Below are 20,501 nucleotides of genomic sequence, written 5' to 3'. Positions count from 1 at the left end.
TCCATTATTAAGGAAGTAGTAGCAGGACATTTAGAAAATCATAATACAGTCAAGCAGAGTCAGCATGGTTTTATGAAAGGGAAATCATGTATGACAAATTTGCTGGAGCTCTTTGAAGATGTAACGAGCAGGGTGGATAAAGAGGAACCAATAGATGTTGGAAGATGCTGAAGCAGATTGGAAAACTGCAAATGTAACAGCCCTACTTAAAAAAGGAGGCAGACAAAAAGCAGGAAACTATAGACCAGTTAGCCTAACTTCTGTGGTTGGGAAAATGTTGGAGTCCATTATTAAAGAAGCAGTTGCAGGACATTTGGAAAAATAAAATTTGGTCAGCCAGAGTTAGCATGGATTTATGAAGGGGAAATCATGTTTGACAAATTTTCTGGAATTCTTTGAGGATGTAACAAACAGGATGGATAAAGGGGAACCAGTGGTTGTGGTGTATTTGGACTTCCAGAAGGCATTTGACAAGGCGCCACATAAAAGGTTACTGCACGAGATAAAAGTTCACGGGGTTGGGGGTAATGGATAGAGGATTGGCTAACTAACAGAAAACAGAGAGTCAGGATAAATGGTTCATTCCCTGGTTGGCAACCAGTAACTAGTGGGGTGCTGCAGGGATCAGTGCTGGGACCCCAACTATTTACAATCTATATTAATGACTTGGAAGAAGGGACTGAGTGTAACGCAGCCAAGTTTGCTGATGATACAAAGATGGGAGGAAAAGCAATGTGTGAGGAGGACACAAAAAGTCTGCAAAAGGACATAGACAGGCTAAGTGAGTGGGCAAAAATTTGGCAGATAGAGTATAATGTTGAAAAGAGTGAGGTCAGGCAGAAAAAAAATCAAAGAGCAAGTTATTATTTAAATGGAGAAAGATTGCAAAGTGCTGCAGTACAACAGGACCTGGGTGTACTTGTGCATGAAACACAAAACGATAGTATGCAGGTACAGCAAGTGATCAGGAAGGCCAATGGTATCTTGGCCTTTATTGCAAAGGGGATGGAGGAAAAAAGCAGGGAAGTCTTGCTACAGCTATACAGGGTATTCGTGAGGCCACACCTGGAATACTGCGTGCAGTTTTGGTTTCCATATTTACGAAAGAATATACTTGCTTTTGGAGGCAGTTCAGAGAAGATTCACTTGGTTGATTCTGGGGATGAGGGGGTTGACTTATGAGGAACGGTTGAGTAGGTTGGGCCTCTACTCATGGGAATTCAGAAGAATGAGAGGTAATCTTATTGAAACATATAAGATTATGAGGGGGCTTGACAAGGTGGATGCACTGATGGGAGAGACTAGAACTAGAGGGCATGATCTTAGAATAAGGGGCTGCCCATTTAAGAGGGAGAAGAGGAGAAATTTCTTCTCTCAGAGGGTTGTAAATCTGTGGAATTCGCTACTTCAGAGAACTGTGGAAGCTGGGACATTGAATAAATTTAAGACAGAAATAGTTTCTTAAACGATAAGGGGATAAGGGGTTATGGGGAGCGGGTAGGGAAGTGGAGCTGAGTCCATGATCGGATCAGCCATGATCTTACTGAATGGCGGAGCAGGCTCGAGGGGCCATATGGCCTACTCCTGCTCCTATTTCTTATGTTCTTATGTAGTGTATTTGGATTTCCAGAAGGCATCGGATAAGGTGCCACATAAAAGGTTACTGGCCAAGATAAGAGCTCACGGGGTTGGGGGTAATATGTTAGCATCGATAGATGATTGGCTAACTAACAGAAAACAGAGAGTCGCGATAAATGGGTCATTTTCCAGTTGGCAAACTGTAACTATTTACAATCTGTATTAATGACTTGGATGAAGGGATCAAGTATAATGTAGCCAAATTTGCTGATGATACAGAGATAGCTGGGAAGGCAAGTTGTGAGGAGGACGCAAAGGATCTGCAAAGGGATATAGATAGCTAAGTGAGTAGGCAAAAATTTGGCAGATGGAGTATAATGTAGGAAAATGTGAGGTTATTCTCTTTGGTAAGACAAATAAAAAACCAAGTTATTGTTTAAGTGGAGAGAGATTACAAAATGCTGTGGTACAGGGGGATCTGGGGGTCCTTGCACATGAAACACAAAATGTTAGCATGCAGCTACAGCAAGTAACTTGGAAGGCAAATGGAATGTTGGTCTTTATTGCAAGGGAGATGGAGTATAAAAGTGGAGAAGTCCTGCTGCAACTGTAGAGGGCATTGGTGAGATCACACCTGGAGTACTGAGTACAGTTTTGGTCTCTGTATTTAAGGACGGATATAATTGCATTGGAGGCTGTTCAGTGAAGGTTCACTTGGTTGATTCCTGAGATGAAGGGGTTGTCTTAAGAAGAAAGGTTGAGCTGTTTGGGCCTATTCTCAATGGAATTTAGAAGAATGAGAGGTGATCTCATATAAACATATAAATTATGAGGGGGCTTGACAGTAGGGGCAGAGAGGATGTTTCCCTTCGTGTGGGTATTGAGAACTAGGGGGCATAGTTTCAGAATAAGGGGTCACCCATTTAAAATGAAGATAAGGAGGAATTTCTTCTCTCAGAGGAACACCCGCTTTTGAAAAAAAAACTGACCTAAAAAAAATCGTACCTAACTGACTTACTCTGGAGCAAACCTTGGGGGGGGAAATGCCATTTTCTAACTTACGCCAGAAAAAACAACTTACTCCAAAAAATTTGAATCTTTGGAATTCTCTACCCAGAGAGCTGTGGAAGCTGGGTCATTGAATATATTAAAGATGGATATAGACAGAATTTTGAACAATAAGGAAGTTAAGGGTTATGGGGAGCTGGCGGGGAAGTGAAGTTGAGACCAAGATCAGATCAGCCATGATCTTATTAAATGGCACAGCAGGCTCGAGAGGCCAAATGGCCTACTCCTGTTCCTATTTCTTATGTTCTTATGTATAAATACTCCGGGAGCAGAAAGTATTATAGGGTCCAACATTGGCCATGACTTGCATCAAATTTTTTGGAGTAAGTTGTTTTTTCTGGCGTAAGTTAGAAAATGGCATTTCCCCCCCCCAAGATTTGCTCCAGAGTAAGTCAGTTAGATACGATTTTTTTTAGGTCAGTTTTTTTTTTCAAAAGTGGGTGTTCCCAGACACTTATGCCAGTTTTGGCCATTTATGCCTCTTTGGCCAGCAAAAATGTACTCCAAATCCACTTAGGTCAGCGTATGTGGCCAGCTCTGAAAAACCTTTCGGGCAGTTAAGAAAAAACAGCGCACATTCGGCAGACTTTAGGGCAGGGATAGGGGAGGGAAGGGAACTGAAGAGGACCTCAACAACCAAGCAGCAAACATTAAGGAAAAGCTCATACCAATAAAATACAATAAAAAAAGAAGTAAATCCTCGCTTATCTTTAAAGTCTGCCCGGGAAAGACAGCAGGCCGGCCTGTGTGTGAGGCCATTTGGCCTGAGATAGGGAAGGGAAGGCGCAAGGGAGAAGTGCGAGCTTGTGGACCGGAGAAGTTACAGCTGCTGGATCTGCGCGGGGGTCGGGGGGGGGGGGGGCGCCATAGAGAGAGAGATGCTGGCCTCTATACAACAGGGAGGCTGGGAGGGGTGGGGAGAGGAGGGTTTATTTTTTGGAGCTGTTCCCGTGTTGTATTAATTGAACATGATTAATTTTGAATGTAAAATATTTTTTATTGAAAACTTTGCAATGTACTTAACTTTATTGTAATAAAAATACTCTTGTTTCAAAATTTACTCTTTAAGATCACTTAAACGTTAAGATCAGTTATAAACTTGTACCGTTACATAACTTACAAAAAACACCCAATGTGAGAACAGTTACACTCTAAGATCACTTAAACTTTAAGTTCACTTATAAATGTTTAAAGTTACTTAACTTACAAAAAACATCCAATGTGAGAACAGTTAGAACAGCGAGTGATGTGACATAAACAACAAAAACAAAAACAACAGCAGCAAAGAAAGGCTGCACCCATCTCTCATCCCCCTTAGTCTAAGGCCGCCCGCTACGCTTGGTCTTGAGCTCTCCACCACCCCTGCCTGCAAGCGGTGGCTCAGTGTTTCTGGGGTGCACACCAAGATTCTTCTTTCTAATGTCTCAGCCACTGGGCACCTCTTGAGGGTGGGGGATGTCAACGTCACGTGGCAGGTTGAAGGGCCCAGCAGCAAGTTGGACGGCCCAGGCGGCAAGCTGGAGAGCGCGGCCTCGGCCTGTTCAGAGCTTGGTGCGGGGATTGGAGTGGGAGTGGCAGTTGATTCTGTCAATGGGCGCGGGGTCTGGGCGTGTTCCCTTATTGCAGCAGCTAACTCAGACATTCCCTCCCTCATGGTCTTGGTCATTGCAACTGTCATCCTTTCCACTATTTCTGACATTCCATCCCTCATGGCCACCATTCCCTCACTGATGTTAGCGGACATGGCTCCCATTTCCCTTTCCATTACTCTTACTTCTCCCGACAATGCCGCTACCTCCTCACTCACCCCAGTTATAGTATCCAGTAGTGATCGAGAAAGGTCAACACTCTCCCCACCCAATGCCATGATCTGAACCACATCTTTGCATCCTGCATCTCCTTCCCCTCCCCCTGGATCTGGGTCGCGGCATCCCACTGGGAGGCGTGGGCTGGGGCATTGGGACCCTGGGTGTTCCCTGCTGATTTGTACCAGCACCACCACCACCAGCACCACTACCACCAGCACCACCACCATCACCACCGCCGCCGCCACCGCTGCCGCCACCACCACCACCAATGCTGGGACCTGTAACCTCAGAAGGTGGGGCCACGGGTCTGCGATGCTGCGGCACAACACCACCACCACCACTGGGACCTGCAACCTTGGACAGTGGGAAACCATAGAATGTCGAACCACTAATCACGGAAGAGCCTGGCAAGTGAGATATGTTGACCTCCTCAAGATTCAGTAGAACACTCCTGTCATCGAACCCCTCCCACATCCACTCAAAGTGCCCCTCACGCCCATGTTGTTCTGGAGGGTTGATCTCCTCTTCAGGCTCGTCCACATCTGAATCTTGATTTGGATCATCAGGAGGATTGTCCTCAAGTTCTGCAGCATATAACAGAAGAGTGAAATGGGTGGCATGAGTACTCTCACACATAGCAGGCCAGGCAGCAAGTTGATTTGAAAGGCCATGGTGACTTTTCATGACTTACCCACTCCCTCACGTGCAGTACTGGTGGTTCTTCTCTAGGCAGGACCCATCAAAGCAGCGACCCTCTCGTCCAAGGGTGTCAGTGGGTGCAGATTTTCCGGTCCTCCTCCTGTTCAAGTTCTTTCCCTTTTGCTGTGGGACAGTTTCTTCTGCAAAGATTAAAATGCAACTTTTTAGAGAGGGGGTCTTTCTGCTGGGTGGGACATATACAGCTGGTCACATTTACAATTGAAATTACATTGAATAAATGGAAATATTACTACACTAACTACTTGACCAAGGTCCTGCCACTTCTTTTTACACTGCCTTCCAGATCTCTTGTTGATCACCTATCAGCAGAATTCTTCTGCAACTTGATTCCAGCGTTTCTTCATCTCTTTGGGTGGCACTTTTGTGTGACCTCTGCTGGTATCCAGGCGCTGCCATCTGTTCTCAATGACAGTATCTAGTGCCTCGACTTCGTCATGCAAGAAATTCTTTGATCTTGGTGTATGTTGCTGCATTATTGTTGCAACTGCTCCGAGACACTAACAGGATTTTTGCAATGCTCTGACACACTTTTCCATTGCACTTAGTGAAAGTGTGATTTTTCAAAACGCACAGTCCTCTGAGACACTTAGCAGCACTTTTGCAATGATCCCTAAGACTTCTCCCCAGGCATACAACAGTTAATTTCAGGCAGGATATTGCAGCTTTCATTCAGCACACCAGCTAGTTAGATTCAGAGCTCTCCTGGCAGGCAGCAATTACAGCTGCGAGGCTCTTTAAAAATGGCAGAGTGCCAAGTTTTCTCTCTCTACTACGCATGTGCGCACGTCGGGGCAGGCACCACTGTGCATGCGCGAAGGTGCCAGCACTGTATTCGGCACGGGCTTTTGGCTCCTTCCCCCCACTTCACCATCAACACCACACCAGGACTCTGGGGACTATACACAGCGGCCAGGATGGGGCGAGTTTTTCCCAGCAAAGTCGGCACGCTTGAGGCCGACAAAACTGCTTGGGGAAAATCTAGCCCATAGAAAGTAATAAAATACCTGTTTAAATAATAAAGTAAAAGCGATGAAAAATAAGAACATATTAAATTGCCTGTATAACAATATGCAGAGGATCAGCAAACAAATAGGCCAAAAAGAGTGAGAAATATCAGCACATATGAGCAGGATGGGAACAATTACCCAAATTAGCTTTATGTACACAACTGCACAAAGCATAAGAAATAAAACAAATGAGTATCAAATACACATTCAGCTTAAAGGATACCATGTTGTAGCCATTACACGTTGTTGTTGTCTACAGGCTGAGCGTGACTGGGAACTAAATATTCCAGGCTGTAGAATCTTCAGAAAGAACAGGGAAATTGGAAAAGCAGGAGGCAAAAAATATTGATAAATGTCAAAATCACAGCAGTGAAAATAAAGGATATCAGTAAGAGTGAAGAGGCAATGTAAACAGTACATATAGAACTAAGGAACAGTAAGGGATGCAAGACTCCCTGCCACTATCTGAGGCTGTGCCAGGCCGTATGCAACCTTGGCATCGTATTTGACCTAGAACTGAGCTTCGGATCCCATATTCACTCCATCACCAAGACCACCTACTTCCACCTCCGCCCATCTCCACCATTGCCTCACCTCATTTGCCGCTGAAATCCTCATCCATGCCTTTGTTATCTCTAGACTCGATTATTCCAATGCTCTTTTGGCTGGCCTCCCACCTTGCACCTTCCGTAAACTTGAGTTCATCCAAAATGCTGCTGTCCATATCCTAATTGGCAGTAAATCCTGTTCATCTATCACCAATGTTGCCTCAATTATTTTTTTGTATGCAGTCCCATTAACTGGCTGCGCGGCCCATTAACATTTTTGTGCGCGAGCGGCCTACGCGGGACCTCCAGACCATTGGGAATGTTACCTATCTGCCCTGTGTTTGCTGGACTGGTCCTGCCCTGGTCTAGCACCGTCTCGATTTTAACATTCTCATCCTTCTTTTCAGATCCCTCCATAGGCTCGCCCCTCCCTATCTCTGTAACCTCCTCCAACCCTACAACCATCTGAGATCTCAGTGTTCCTCTAATTTGGGCCTCTTTTGTATCCCCTATTTTCATCACTCCACCATTGGTGGCTGTGCCTTCAGCTGCCTAGGCCCTTAGCTCTGAAATTCCCTCCTTAAACCTCTCCACCTCTCTACCTCTCCTCCTTTAAGATGTTCCTTAAAACCTCTTTGACCAAGCTTTTGGTCACCTGTCCTCATACCTTCCTATGTGGTTGGTTGTCAAATTTTGTTTGATTATGCTCCTGCAAAGTGCCTTAGGATGTTTTACTATGTTAAATGCGCTATATAAATACAAGTTGTTGTTGTCTGCAGACCTCGAGACAATGATGGAATATATCAATTTGGAGAACAGGGAAGCAGAAACCATGTGGTTATAATAGGAAATTTTAATTTTCACATGGACTGAGAGAAGCAATATAGCTCAAGTTGTAAAGGCAATGAATTCCTGGAATGTATTTGGAGCTGTTTTCTGCAACAGTGTGTTTTTGAACTGACAAGGGATAAGGCCATGCTAGATTTAGTGATAAGTAACAAACTAGAATTAATTAACAATCTGACTATAAAAAGTGACCATAATATAATTGAATTTGATATAAGGCTTGAGAGGGAGAACCAAGAATCACGAACCAAGGTTTTAAATTTAAGTGAAATGATCTTCGAAGGGATGAGAAATAAATTGACCGGAGTAAACTGGGCTGAGCTGTTCATAGGTAAGCCCACGAACAACAGTGGAAAGTATTCAAAGGAGTATTTGTTACAATATAAAACCAGTGCATACCCCTAAAAGGCAAAAGTTCCACTTAAGCAACCATGGCCAACAAATAAGTAAAGAGACTGTCAAGCAAAAAAAATGCTTACACAAATGCAAATAAAAAGTTGAAACTAGTAGTCTGGGATAACTAAAAAAACAACAAAGGAATATAACAAAATAATGAAGTGCAAGAAAGGAGTATGAACAAAAACTTGCAAGAGGTATCAAAACTAACAATAAAAGATTAATCTGTAATGGATAGTTCATGTCTGACTAATTTAATTACATTGTGTAAACATATTAAGAGAAAGAGAGTGGTACGGAGAATGTGAGTCCATTAAAAACAGATGCAGGTGAGATAATAGGGAAATGGCAGACATGTTAGCAGACTTCATAGCAGAGAAAGAGGACAACGTTTCAGCAATAGAAGGGGACCTAAAAAATAAATCAAGGAGAGGAACTTAGTGGATTTAATATAAGTAAAAAAATGGTAATGGAGAAAATATTGTGACTTGAGGTAGGAAAATCTTCAGGATCTGGTGGTTTGCACCTCAGGGTATTAAAAGTAATAGGTGGAGAAACTGCTGATGCATTTGTAATAATTTTTCAAAGCTCTCTAAATTTGAGAATTGTGCCCTTAGATTGTAAAATAGCAAATATCTCTACATTATATAAGACAGAAGTGAGGGACAAACCAGGTAATTACAGACCTGTCAGTTTAATGTCAGTTGTAGGGAAGTTTTTGGAATTGTTCATCAGGGAGAGTGTGACTGAGCATTTGAATAAGTATGAGTTGATCAACGAGTCAGCATAAATCTGTTATGGGTAGCTCAAGTCTGACTATTCTAATTACATTTTGTGAGAAAAAAAATGAAAGTCTTGCATTTAAATAGCGCCTTTCATGACCTCATCTCAGGGCGTCCCAAAGGGTTTTACAGCCAATGAAGTACTTTTGAAGTATAGTCACTGTTGTAATGTAGGAAACATGGCAACCAATTTGCACACAGCAAGCTCCTACAAACAGCAATGTGATAATGACCAAGTGATCTGCTTTTTAGTGATGTTGATTCAGGGATAAATATTGGCCAGAGCACTGGAGATAACATCCCTGCTCTTCTTCAAAATAGTGCAATGGGATCTTTTACATCCATCTTGGAGCATTTAACATGTCTGCTGTTTCCCTATTACCCCTCACCTGCATCAGTTTTAATGTCTCATCCGAAAGATGGCATCTCTCACAAGTGCAGCACTCCCTCAGTACTGCACTGGAGTGTCAGCCTAGATTTTGAAGTACTTTTTGAAGTGTAATCACTGTTGTAATGTAGGAAACACCGTTGTAATGCAGGTAATCCACTTTGGATCCAAGAAAGACAAATCAGAATATTTTCTAAATGGCGGCAGAGCAGAACCTGTGGAGGAGCAAAAGGATTTGGGTGCCTAAGTACACAAATTATTAAAAGCTAGTTGCATATATACAAAAAAAATCAAAAAGATTAATACAATGATAGCCTTTATCTCAAGAGGACTGGAATACAAAGGGAAATAAATTATACTTCAGTTGTATAGAGCCTTGGTCAGACTCCATCTGGAGTACAGCCTTCAGTTTTTGGCACCGCATCATAGGAAGAACATTGGCCTTAGAGGTATCCAGTCCAGTGGGATGCTTCTTAGGTTGCTAATAGAAGTAATGGCAGAAATAGCAGAGGCTCTGGCCATTGGCCAGAAATTCCTCTGAGGGTCTTCCCACGGGCAATTGCCTCCTTGCTGGATATTTTTTACGAATTTACCTGGTGATCTAGAAGGTGCCCTGATTTCCAATAGGGGGGCCTTCTCCTCCCGTGCTGTGAAGCACACTCCTGCCCAGAGGGTACCGTCGCAGAAGATGTAGTCATGTGTGACTGCTCAGCCAATCAGGTAAATATTTCACAGGTTCCCATTAATAGCACTGAGACTCGCGTAACTATGAGTTCTCAGTGCTATTAATGGGAACAAAAGCAATCACACAAAATAAAAAAAAATAAAAAACAGACCACACATATTTAAAATTAATTAAAATTAAAGTTATTATGTCTTATAAAAGTAAAATATTTTCCCGATTTTTAAAAAAGTTTTTAAAATTATGGTTAAAAATAAACTTATCGTAGTGGGGAGGGTTTTTAACAATAAACTATGTGTTTATAATTTTATTTTACAATTATTTTTGTGTGTTTTAAAACACTTGTGCCTGTAAAAGTAGGCTATGCGTCTGCTTTTTCAGGCGCAAGATTTTTGAAGACATTTGCTGGGCAAGGTATGGGTAAATAGCCCAATTTTGCCCGTATAAATGTCCTCGCTCCCGATCTGGCTACAATCTGTCAAGTTCCAGCTTGACAGATCGGAAAAGCCGGTTTTCAGCGCATGCGCATTGCGCACTGAAAACCGGCTTTTCCAATGCCTTCCCGGGTCCGTAGAAACTTCGCATCTTTCAATCCTCCTTGGATATAGGATTAGTGCTAGAGGACTGGCGGATTTAAAATGTTATATCACTGTTCAAAAAAGGGGAGAGGGATTAACCCAATAACTACAGGCCAATCAGCCTAACATCGGTGATGGAGAGACTTCAGGAGGATGTAGACAGACTGGTGAAAAGAGCAGACACAATTAAGTGGTGTCATTTGCTTAAGTGGTTCAGGAGGATAGTAACAGACTTTAGGAGGAGATAGACAAACTGGTGAAATGGACAAACACATGGCAGATAAAATTTAATGCAGAGAAGTGTGAAGTGATTCATTTTGGTAGGACGAATGAGGAAAGGTAATATAAACTAAAACTGTACAATTTTAAAGGAGGTGCAGGAACATAGAGACCTTGGGGTGTCTGTGCACAAATCTTTGAAGGTGGCAGGACTAATTGAGAAGGCTGTTAAAAAGCATATGGTACCTTGGCTTTATAAATAAAAGCATACAGTACAAAAGCAAGAAAGTTAAGATAAACCTTCATAAAACACTGGTTAAACCCTAGCTAGAGTATAGTGGCCAATTCTGGGCACCAGAGGAATGCAGAGGGGATTTACTAGAATTATACCAGGGATGTGGGACTTCAGTTATGTGGAGAGACTAGAGAAGCTGGGATTGCTCTCCTTAGAGCAGAGAAGGTTAAGAGCAAACTTGATACAAGTGTTCAAAATTATGAAGGGCTTTGATAGAGTAAATAATGAGAAGCTGTTTCTAGTGTTGAAGGGTCGGTAACCAAAGGATATAGATTTTAGGTAATTGGCAAAAGAACCCGAAATGACATGAGGAAACAAATATTTATGTAGCGAGTTGTTATAATCTGGAATGCACTGCCTGAAAGAGTGATGGAAGCAAATTCAATAGGAACTTTGAAAATGGAATTGGATAAATAATTGGAGGGGAAAATTTTGCAGGACTTTGAGGAAAGAGCAGGGGAATGGGACTAATTGGATAGCTCTTTCAAAGAGGAGCCATGGGCTGAATTGCCTCCTTCTGTGCTGTATCATTCTATGATTTCCATGAATAAATTTGTATTTGTATAATGTCAACCAACATTTAACTGTAAATGTATGCTGACAACATCAATAAAACTAATGGAAGTGAAAATGGGCCAGTACTGGCAAAATTATCTGAAATGCTTTAATGGCTATCAGTTCAAAAGTCCCTTTTAGTACCTCAACCAGAATTGTGAAACTTGCATTCCTGCACACTTCCATCTCAAGTACTTTTCCAGTAAGAGGAAACGTTGTCCTGACAAAACATACACTTAAGAAATACCAGTGAGAATTTTAACCAGATTTCACTCAGTAATTTCAAATCACATAGTTATATTATTCAACTGCAATGCCTTGTGTGATAGCATTAAAATTACTTCAGTTATGCTGTGATCCCATTAGAGGGTTCAAAGTCATCAGTGAGATGGACATGTACTCTGAAAGCTTTATATATTTTATTGAGCACATAATATAAATTTCAAGCAAATGTATCTGTCATCTGCAAGGTCATTTGAGATAACTTTTTATAAAGTAAACTTCTTTCCAAAGGACATTGGTGACTTATAGCAAGTTAATTAGCTTGTGATCATGTTTGTACTGTAGACTGTATTCACAAGGGCAAAAGGCAATCTTATAACATACAACTGGTTATGTTTGAGGCACTTTTACTGGTTGATCCCTAGGACTTGTTTGACAAGCGATTATAATGAGCAATTTAACATTCAATATTTGGCCCCAAGTATTTTAACATTTTGACATTTTAAAAACTACATCTAATTTCAACTCTACTTATTTTGCATTAATCCTCAAGCATAACTAACAAGTTATTTTGCTACCACACTGCTTCTGAGGTTAAAAAAAACTTAAAGTAATAAGTATTAAGTCTGAGAGATTTTTCAATATTTATTGAGTATACCAGTAAATTGCTTGAAATTGTTTTAATCCTCTGAGGAAAAATGTACATGTATTTATAGGTAAATTATTGTTGATAAGACATCCAGTCAATATTTGACATGTAGTTTGAAGCAATAATTTTAAGAAGTTAATAACTACGATCAGAATGGATTGTAATTGAATATTTAAAGGTGGCATTCACCAAAAAATACTGAAAAGGTAGTGAAGTTCCCTAGGAAGTCAGCACCTGAGGAGTTAATTAACAGTTAATTTAGCCATTAATGACATATGCTCTGTTTAATTTTTGCTGCTTTTGCGACACAAAACAGGCATTAGGCTGCTGATTCACATATTCAAGGTGCCTAACATCTGTTTTAGGTGCGTGCTCCAGGCACTTGGATAAATCTTCATTTAGAAAGACATGGATTAGTCAAGGACAGCCAGCATGGATGTGTTAAGGGAAGGTCGTGACTAACTTGATTGAATTTTTTGAGGAGGTAACAAGGAGGGTCGATAAGGATACTGCATTTGATGTAGTGTATAAGTATTTTAGCAAGGCTTTTGATAAGGTCCTATATGCCAGACTGGTCACAAAAGTAAAAGCCGATGGGATCTAGGGTAAAGTGGCAAGTTGGATCCAAAATTGGCTCAGAGGCCGGAAGCAAAGTTTAATGGTTGATGGGTGTTTTTGTGACTGGACGTTTCCAGTGGGGTTCCATAGGGTGCAGTATTAGGACCCTTGCTTATTGTGGTATATATCAATGATTTAGACTTGAATGTAGGGGGTATGATTAAGAAGTTTGCAGATGATACTCAAATCGGCGGTGTGGTTGAAAATGAAGAAGAAAGCTGTAGACTGCAGGAAGATATCAATGAACTGGTCAGGTGGACAGAACAGTGGCAAATGGAATTCAATCCAGAGAAGTGTGAGGTCATGCATGATGTGGAGTATGACAAAGACACTCAACACAGACCTGTTGTGGAGAAAAGAATTGTTTAATTGCTTGATCAAGGGGGACACAGTCTACACCAGTTCCTCAACTGGATGCCTTTCCAACCGTTCTCGTCGAACACTTTAGGAGCTGCTTCTTTTATCTAGAATTCTTTGCAGAGACATCATTTACATTATCATTGGTCAGTCTTTCTACCACGTCACAATTTTTTTCGCTTTGTTACAGATTGTTTTAATTTCAATTTTGCTAATTGTTTCACATCCTCCTTGGGTATGAACATATGTATCCTGTATCCTGCCTCCTGCCACTAACAGGAATCTATTTCTTCATTCTGAATAACAACAGGAAGCCACTTCATAGGCCTATGACATTAGCTCTGAATAACAGGAATTGCACCATTGTCCTACAGTTGCATCTGCTAATTTCGCCACATCAGCAAATTGTGTTTTTGCCTTTCTAATCTGAAATGTGTTTAACTCTTTAATTCCCACTTCAATCCCCACTTTGGTCACATGGTTATTCTATTAACCCACCGTGACCAATTCTTTTACCTTACTAGACTCGTGGGTCTCCCGCCCCGATTTCGTTAGGATTGGGACACTCACGACTCATATCAGATATTCGTGTTGGTTTGGTTCATCTCCCCTGTTACTTACTTTCAGCAAAGGCTTTGTTTCGTATTTCTGAGTGGCTTTTACCAGCGCTTTTATCCTTCTCCTCCTACATCTAAAGCACCACTCAAACAGTAACATAAGTATAACCAACAGCTGTACTATCACTAATACATGTGACATAATTCTTATCCAAGGGTGTACATGAACATTAAGTCCAAAATCCCATAGTCGTGTATACCAGGATTGATTGGCCAGCACTTTCTTTGTGTCATTTTGCAGCCCAATAATCTCTTTCATCAAGATGATGTATTTTTGTCATTGCTCATGGACACTCTTCTCCAACACTGTCTGTTCCTCACTTAGTTTGGGAATAGGTTTTCCCTGAGGCTCTTCGAAGCCCTCGTACCCGTCTTTATACTGTCTACCACCATTCCACTGATAGTTTCTTCTTTTAATTCTGGGTTTATAATATGTCCCTGAATATTAACCTCTCCTCTGGTCGTAAAGCAAAAGTCAGTGGTAGTGATGGGGCAGTGCGTTACTCCTCCCACAGTCATGTTAGTGGCTGTAGTGTTGACACACCATTGCCCGTTACTTCGTGGTGCTGTTGTTGTCTCGAAATCCAGCATCAGCGGGGTTATGCTCAGGACACATCCTTCTGTGCGGTTGTATCCACAGTCATCTTGATCAAATTTGGGATGTTCTCGGCACAAAACAACCTGGTTATTCTTATAACAATCTTTAATGCACACATCCTTGGTTTCATCTCCCTTCTTAATAATGTATTTGTGCAGTTTGTGGTATCTGACTCGTGTTTGGTTTCCTATTTCTCCTATATTGTCAACTTTATACAGGAGGTTTCCCTTGGTCACGTCATATTGTGGTATTGACAGTACAAATCCAATTATATTCTGATGACCAGTTACACATTTAGTTTTAGGAACCCATGCATGGCTGTTTCGCCTGATTTCACAGGCATCTGTTTCCCTTTTTCTCAAGGTCTATTCCCTGAATACATCATTGATTATCCAATCTGGGACCTCCCTGTTGTGTATGTATATACCCTGTACACTCAAATGTACAGTTACATAAGACCACTGAATGTACCTTCACACTGTATACAATATGCCCGTACCACCAGAGGGTGCAACAGGTGGCAACCTAGAGGTCACCTGCACACCGCAGGTAACCAGGTATAAAAAGGAGCCCACTTTACTGTAACCTCATTCAGGAGCTGCAATAAATGGACCAAGGTCACAACAGTTCAAATGCAACATAGAAACACAAAAAATAGGTGCAGGAGTAGGCCATTCGGCCCTTCGAGCCTGCACTGCCATTCAATGAATTCATGGCTGAACATGCAACTTCAGTACCCCATTCCTGCTTTCTCACCATACCCCTTGATCTCCCTAGTAGTAAGGACTACATCTAACTCCTTTTTGAACATATTTAGTGAATTGTCCTCAATAACTTTCTGTGGTAGAGAATTCCACAGGTTCACCTTACCTCGTGGAATCATTACGCGAGTGCTTGCAAACACTACAATTGGCGACGAGAATATGAATTCCACGTGAAATATGGCTAACCTTGGCAACTTTAAATAATTTGCTGATAGGGAAGATTGAGATACCTTTGTGGAAAGGCTAGAAGACTACTTCATCACGAATGACCTGGCTGGAAACACACCGACCTCGCTGGCTGACAAGCGCCGAGCCATCGGCAGTTGTGGGCCCACTATTCATGGCCTTGTCAGGGACCTACTAGCTCCAGAGAAGACGACAACGAAAACGTTCGTGGAGCTCGTAACCCTAATACAGGAACAGCTTAAGCCAAAAGAGAGCATCCTAGCAGCCAGACACCGGTTCCACACACACCGGCGGCCTGAAGGCCAAGAAATCGCAAAATATGCTGCAGGCCTGAGACGATTGGCTGCACCGTGTGATTTTGGCGACCACCTCACCGAAGCACTGAGGGACATCTTTGTTATTGGATTCAGCCACGAAGGCCTCCTCCACAGGCTGCTCTCTGCAGACACCACTGTCACCCTGCAGAAAGCAATTAACATGAACCAAACGTTCATGGCCTTGGCCTGCGATTCCAGAAGGATGATGACTCAACCCCAGGACTCCAGCACGGCAAATGCAGTGAACCGAATGGTGCCTTTCAGAGGCAAGACTGCGACCCAGAGCCCCGCAACCCTGAGTCTGTCGCAGGGGGCCAACCGGCCAGCCCCATGCTGGTGCTGTGGAGGAAATCACAGAACCCACTAATGCAGATACAGAGACTATACTTGCAAGGGCTGTAACACTAAAGGCCATCTACAGCGAATGTGTAAAGAAATTTTACTCACAGAGTCGCTGAAGAGTTGGTTGATCACCCGGGCTCCAGCGCTGATGAAGACGAAGAGAGAGTCCAGGAGGCAGCTCAGCCCCAGGAAGAGGTGTACGGAGTGTTTACCTGCTCCACCCAGAGTTCCCCATTGAAAATAGAAGTTGAAATCAACGGTGTTCCAGTCTCGACGGAGGTTGACACAGGGGTGAGCCAATCGCTAATGAACCAGGTGGCCTTAGAGAAGCTCTAGGACAACCCTATCGAACAACCAAAAATGCTACCAATCCAGGTGAAGCTGCTCACTTACACAAAGGACACCATCCCAGTCGTTGGCAGCGTGGATGTCCAGGTGTCCTACGGCGGCGCGATGCACAAGCTACCTTTGTGGATTGTTGCTGGTGATGGTCCAACGCTGCTAGGAAGAAGTTGGATGAAGCAAATCCAAATCTGTTGGAGCTGGGAAAGCCTCCAGGCCCCGGCGATTGACATCCTATGTGCCCCAAATTTGAATCCATCGCAGCACCTGAAGATCCTACCGTCCAACTCGACTCCGCGGCGATGACACAGACCGCACTACCCAACGGCGAGATGATCCAACCCGAACAACCAGAACTCACTTTCCGGGCCATGGCAGGACTCTGAAGGGAGAAGATCGACGCAGAAGGAAATTCCCCGGCTTCAGTGGCAAAACCTGGGGAGAGAAGGATCACCGCAGCCTACCTCAAGGGGAATAAAAAGATGGCGCCCGCACCACGAGGTGAATGCCTGAAATCAAGATGGCCACGACCAGAACATGAGGGGCAGCGTTGAGGGTGCAACACGTGAGGTCGAGCAGCGAACCGGATTGGGGTAAAGATTGCAAGGCCCTCTTAAAGGAGACCGGCAACCGAGCACAATTAAAGGGACAGTTCCACTTTTTGTACAGCGATGCCAGGGATACTAATGTGAGACACATAATTAACAAATGCAAGTATCTAAATGTACCTCTGAACAGCGATGCCGGTAGGATACGTGGAAAAGGTGTAATTGATGAACACAAGTATCTAAATGTAAAGTTGTACAGCAGTGCCGGTAATATACAGGGAAAATATGTGATTGAGGGAAAAGATGTAATTGACAAATGTGACATAGAAACATAGAAACATAGAAACATAGACCTCGTACCTAAATGCAATCGGAGTCAATGTATCATGAATGTAAACGATAGAATAATGTGTGATGCTGGGTTCAAGATGCACGCCGACAAAACCAAAGGCAATTTCCCGTTTGAAGCACCCAGGTCCAGTGGGCTACGCAATCATGTAGCCTGCGTCTCAGGGACCAAGGTGATGCCCCAGGGAGTGTGGTCACACACACAGTGGGAGCTTACCCACTGCAGGGCCAGCGATCACGGATGGCACAGGCACCACTACTGGCATCCTGCCCCAGATCGGCCCTACCTCTCTGGCCACCAGGGCCAGCACCAGGAGCAAGAGGCCAGCATCCTCCAGCTCTCCTGTTGGGACCTGGGATGACCAGACTTCCACTACCGCTGAAGGGCAGCAGGGAGACCCTGCAGCCTTCAAAGGAGGACAGGGAGGCCACACATTCCTGTGGCTCTGCCCACCACTAAGCAACGGCAAAGGCTCTGAGACCCAGCAAAGGGAGCAATTCGAGCCCACCCAGCTGGCAGGGGGTGCATCACCACCATCAGACAACCTGGATACAGTCCGGTTACTCTGGAACGAGTGTTCTCACCCACCTGCACCTACACCCCAAGGGCAAGAATATAATAGCATATTTGTACCATACATAGAAACATAGAAAATAGGTGCAGGAGTAGGCCATTCGGCCCTTTGTGCCTGCACCACCATTCAATCCGATCATGGCTGATCTTTCACCTCAGTGCCCCTTTTCTGCTTTCTCTCCATACCCCTTGGTCCCTTTAGCCATAAGGGCCACATCTAACTCCCTCTTGAATATATCCAACGAACTGGCATCAACAACTCTCTGCGGTAGAGAATTCCACAGGTTAACAACTCTCTGAGTGAAGAGGTTTCTCCTCATCTCAGTCCTAAATGGCTTACCCCTTATCCTTAGACTGTGTCCCCTGGTTCTGGACTTCCCCAACATGGGGAACATTCTTTCTGCATCTAACCTGTCCAGTCCCGTCAGAATTTTATATATTTCTATGACATCCCCTCTCATCCTTCTAAACTCCAGCGAATAAAGGGCCAGTCAATCCAGTCTTTCTTCATATGTCAGACCAGCCAACCCGTGAATCAGTCTGGTGAACCTTCACTGCACACCCTCAATAGCAAGAACGTCTTTCCACAGATTAGGAGGCCAAAACTGAACACAATAACTGCAGTAAGACCTCCCTGCTCCTATACTCAAATCCCCTAGCTATGAAGACCAACATATCATTTGGCTTCTTCATCGCCTGCTGTACCTGCATGCCAACTTTCAATGACTGATGTACCATGACACCTAGGTCTCGTTGCACCTCCCCTTTTCCTAATCTGCCGCCATTCAGATAATATTCTGTCTTCCTGTTTTTGCCACCAAAGTGGATAACCTCACATTTATCCACATTATACTGCATCTGCCATGAATTTGCCCACTCATCTAACCTGTCCAAGTCACCCTGCAGCCTCTTAGCGTCCTCCTCGCAGCTCACAACGCCACTCAGTTTAGTGTCATCTGCATACTTGGAGATATTACACTCAATTCCTTCATCTAAATCATTAATGTATATTGTAAATAGCTGGAGTCCAGCACTGAGCCTGGCGACACCCCACTAGTCACTGCCTGCCATTCTGAAAAGGACCCATTTATCCTGACTCTCTGCTTCCTGTCTGCCAACCAGTTCTCTATCCACGTCAGTACATTAACCTCAATACCATGTGCTTTAATTTTGCACACCAATCTCTTGTGTGGGACCTTGTCAAAAGCCGTTTGAAAATCCAAATACACCACATCCACTGGTTCTCCCTTGTCCACTCTACTAGTTACATCCTCAAAAAATTCCAGAAGATTTGTGAAGCATGATTTCCCTTTCATAAATCCATGTTGACTTGGACCGATCCTGTCACTGCTTTCCAAATGCGCTGTTATTTCATCTTTAATAATTGATTCCAACATTTAATCACTACTGATGTCAGGCTAACCGGTCTATAATTACCCGTTTTCTCTCGCCCTCCTTTTTTAAAAAGTGGTGTTACATTAGCTACCCTCCAGTCCATAGGAACTGGTTCAGAGTCGATAGACTGTTGGAAAATGATGACCAATGCATTCACTATTTCTAGGGCCACTTCCTTAAGTACTCTGGGATGCAGATTATCAGGCCCCGGGGATTTATCGGCCTTCAATCCCATCAATTTCCCTAACACAATTTCCCACCTAATAAGGATATCCTTCAGTTCCTCCTTCTCACTAGACCCTCGCTCCCCTAGTACTTCCGGAAGGTTATTTGTGTCTTCCTTCATGAAGACAGAACCAAAGTATTTGTTCAACTGGTCTGCCATTTCTTTGTTCCCCATTATAAATTCACCTAAATCTGAATGCAAGGGACCTATGTTTGTCTTCACTAATCTTTTTCACTTCACATATATATAGAAGCTTTTGCAGTCAGTTTTTATGTTCCCGGCAAGTTTGCTCTCATACTCTATTTGCCCCCTCTTAATTAAACCCTTTGTCCTCCTCTGCTGAATTCTAAATTTCTCCCAGTCCTCAGGTTTGCTGCTTTTTCTGGCCGATTTATATGCCTCTTCCTTGGACTTAACACTATCTTTAATTTCCCTTGTTAGCCACAGTTGAGCCACCTTCCCCGTTTTACTTTTACTCCAGACAGGGATGTACAATTGTTGAAGTTCATCCATGTGATCTTTAAAGGTTTGCCATTGCCTATCCACCGTCAACCCTCTAAGTATCATTTGCCAGTCTATTCTAGCCAATTCACGTCTCATACCATCGAAGTTACCTTTCCTTAAGTTCAGGACCCTAGTCTCTGAGTTAACTGTGTCACTCCCCATCTTAATAAGGAATTCTACCATATTGTGGTCACTCTTCCCCAAGGGGCCTCGCACAACAAGATTGCTAATTAGTCCTTTCTCATTACACATCACCCAGTCTAGGATGGTCAGCCCTCTAGTTGGTTCCTCAACATATTGGTCCAGAAAACCATCACTAATACACTCCAGGAAATCCTCCTCCATCGTATTGCTATGAGTTTGGTTAGCACAATCTATATGTAGATTAAAGTCACCCATGATAACTGAATACCTTTATTGCACG

The sequence above is a fragment of the Pristiophorus japonicus genome, chromosome 1, assembly GCF_044704955.1.
Source record: "Pristiophorus japonicus isolate sPriJap1 chromosome 1, sPriJap1.hap1, whole genome shotgun sequence".
Taxonomy (NCBI): Eukaryota; Metazoa; Chordata; class Chondrichthyes; family Pristiophoridae; genus Pristiophorus; species Pristiophorus japonicus.
This window is presented reverse-complemented; position numbering follows the sequence as displayed.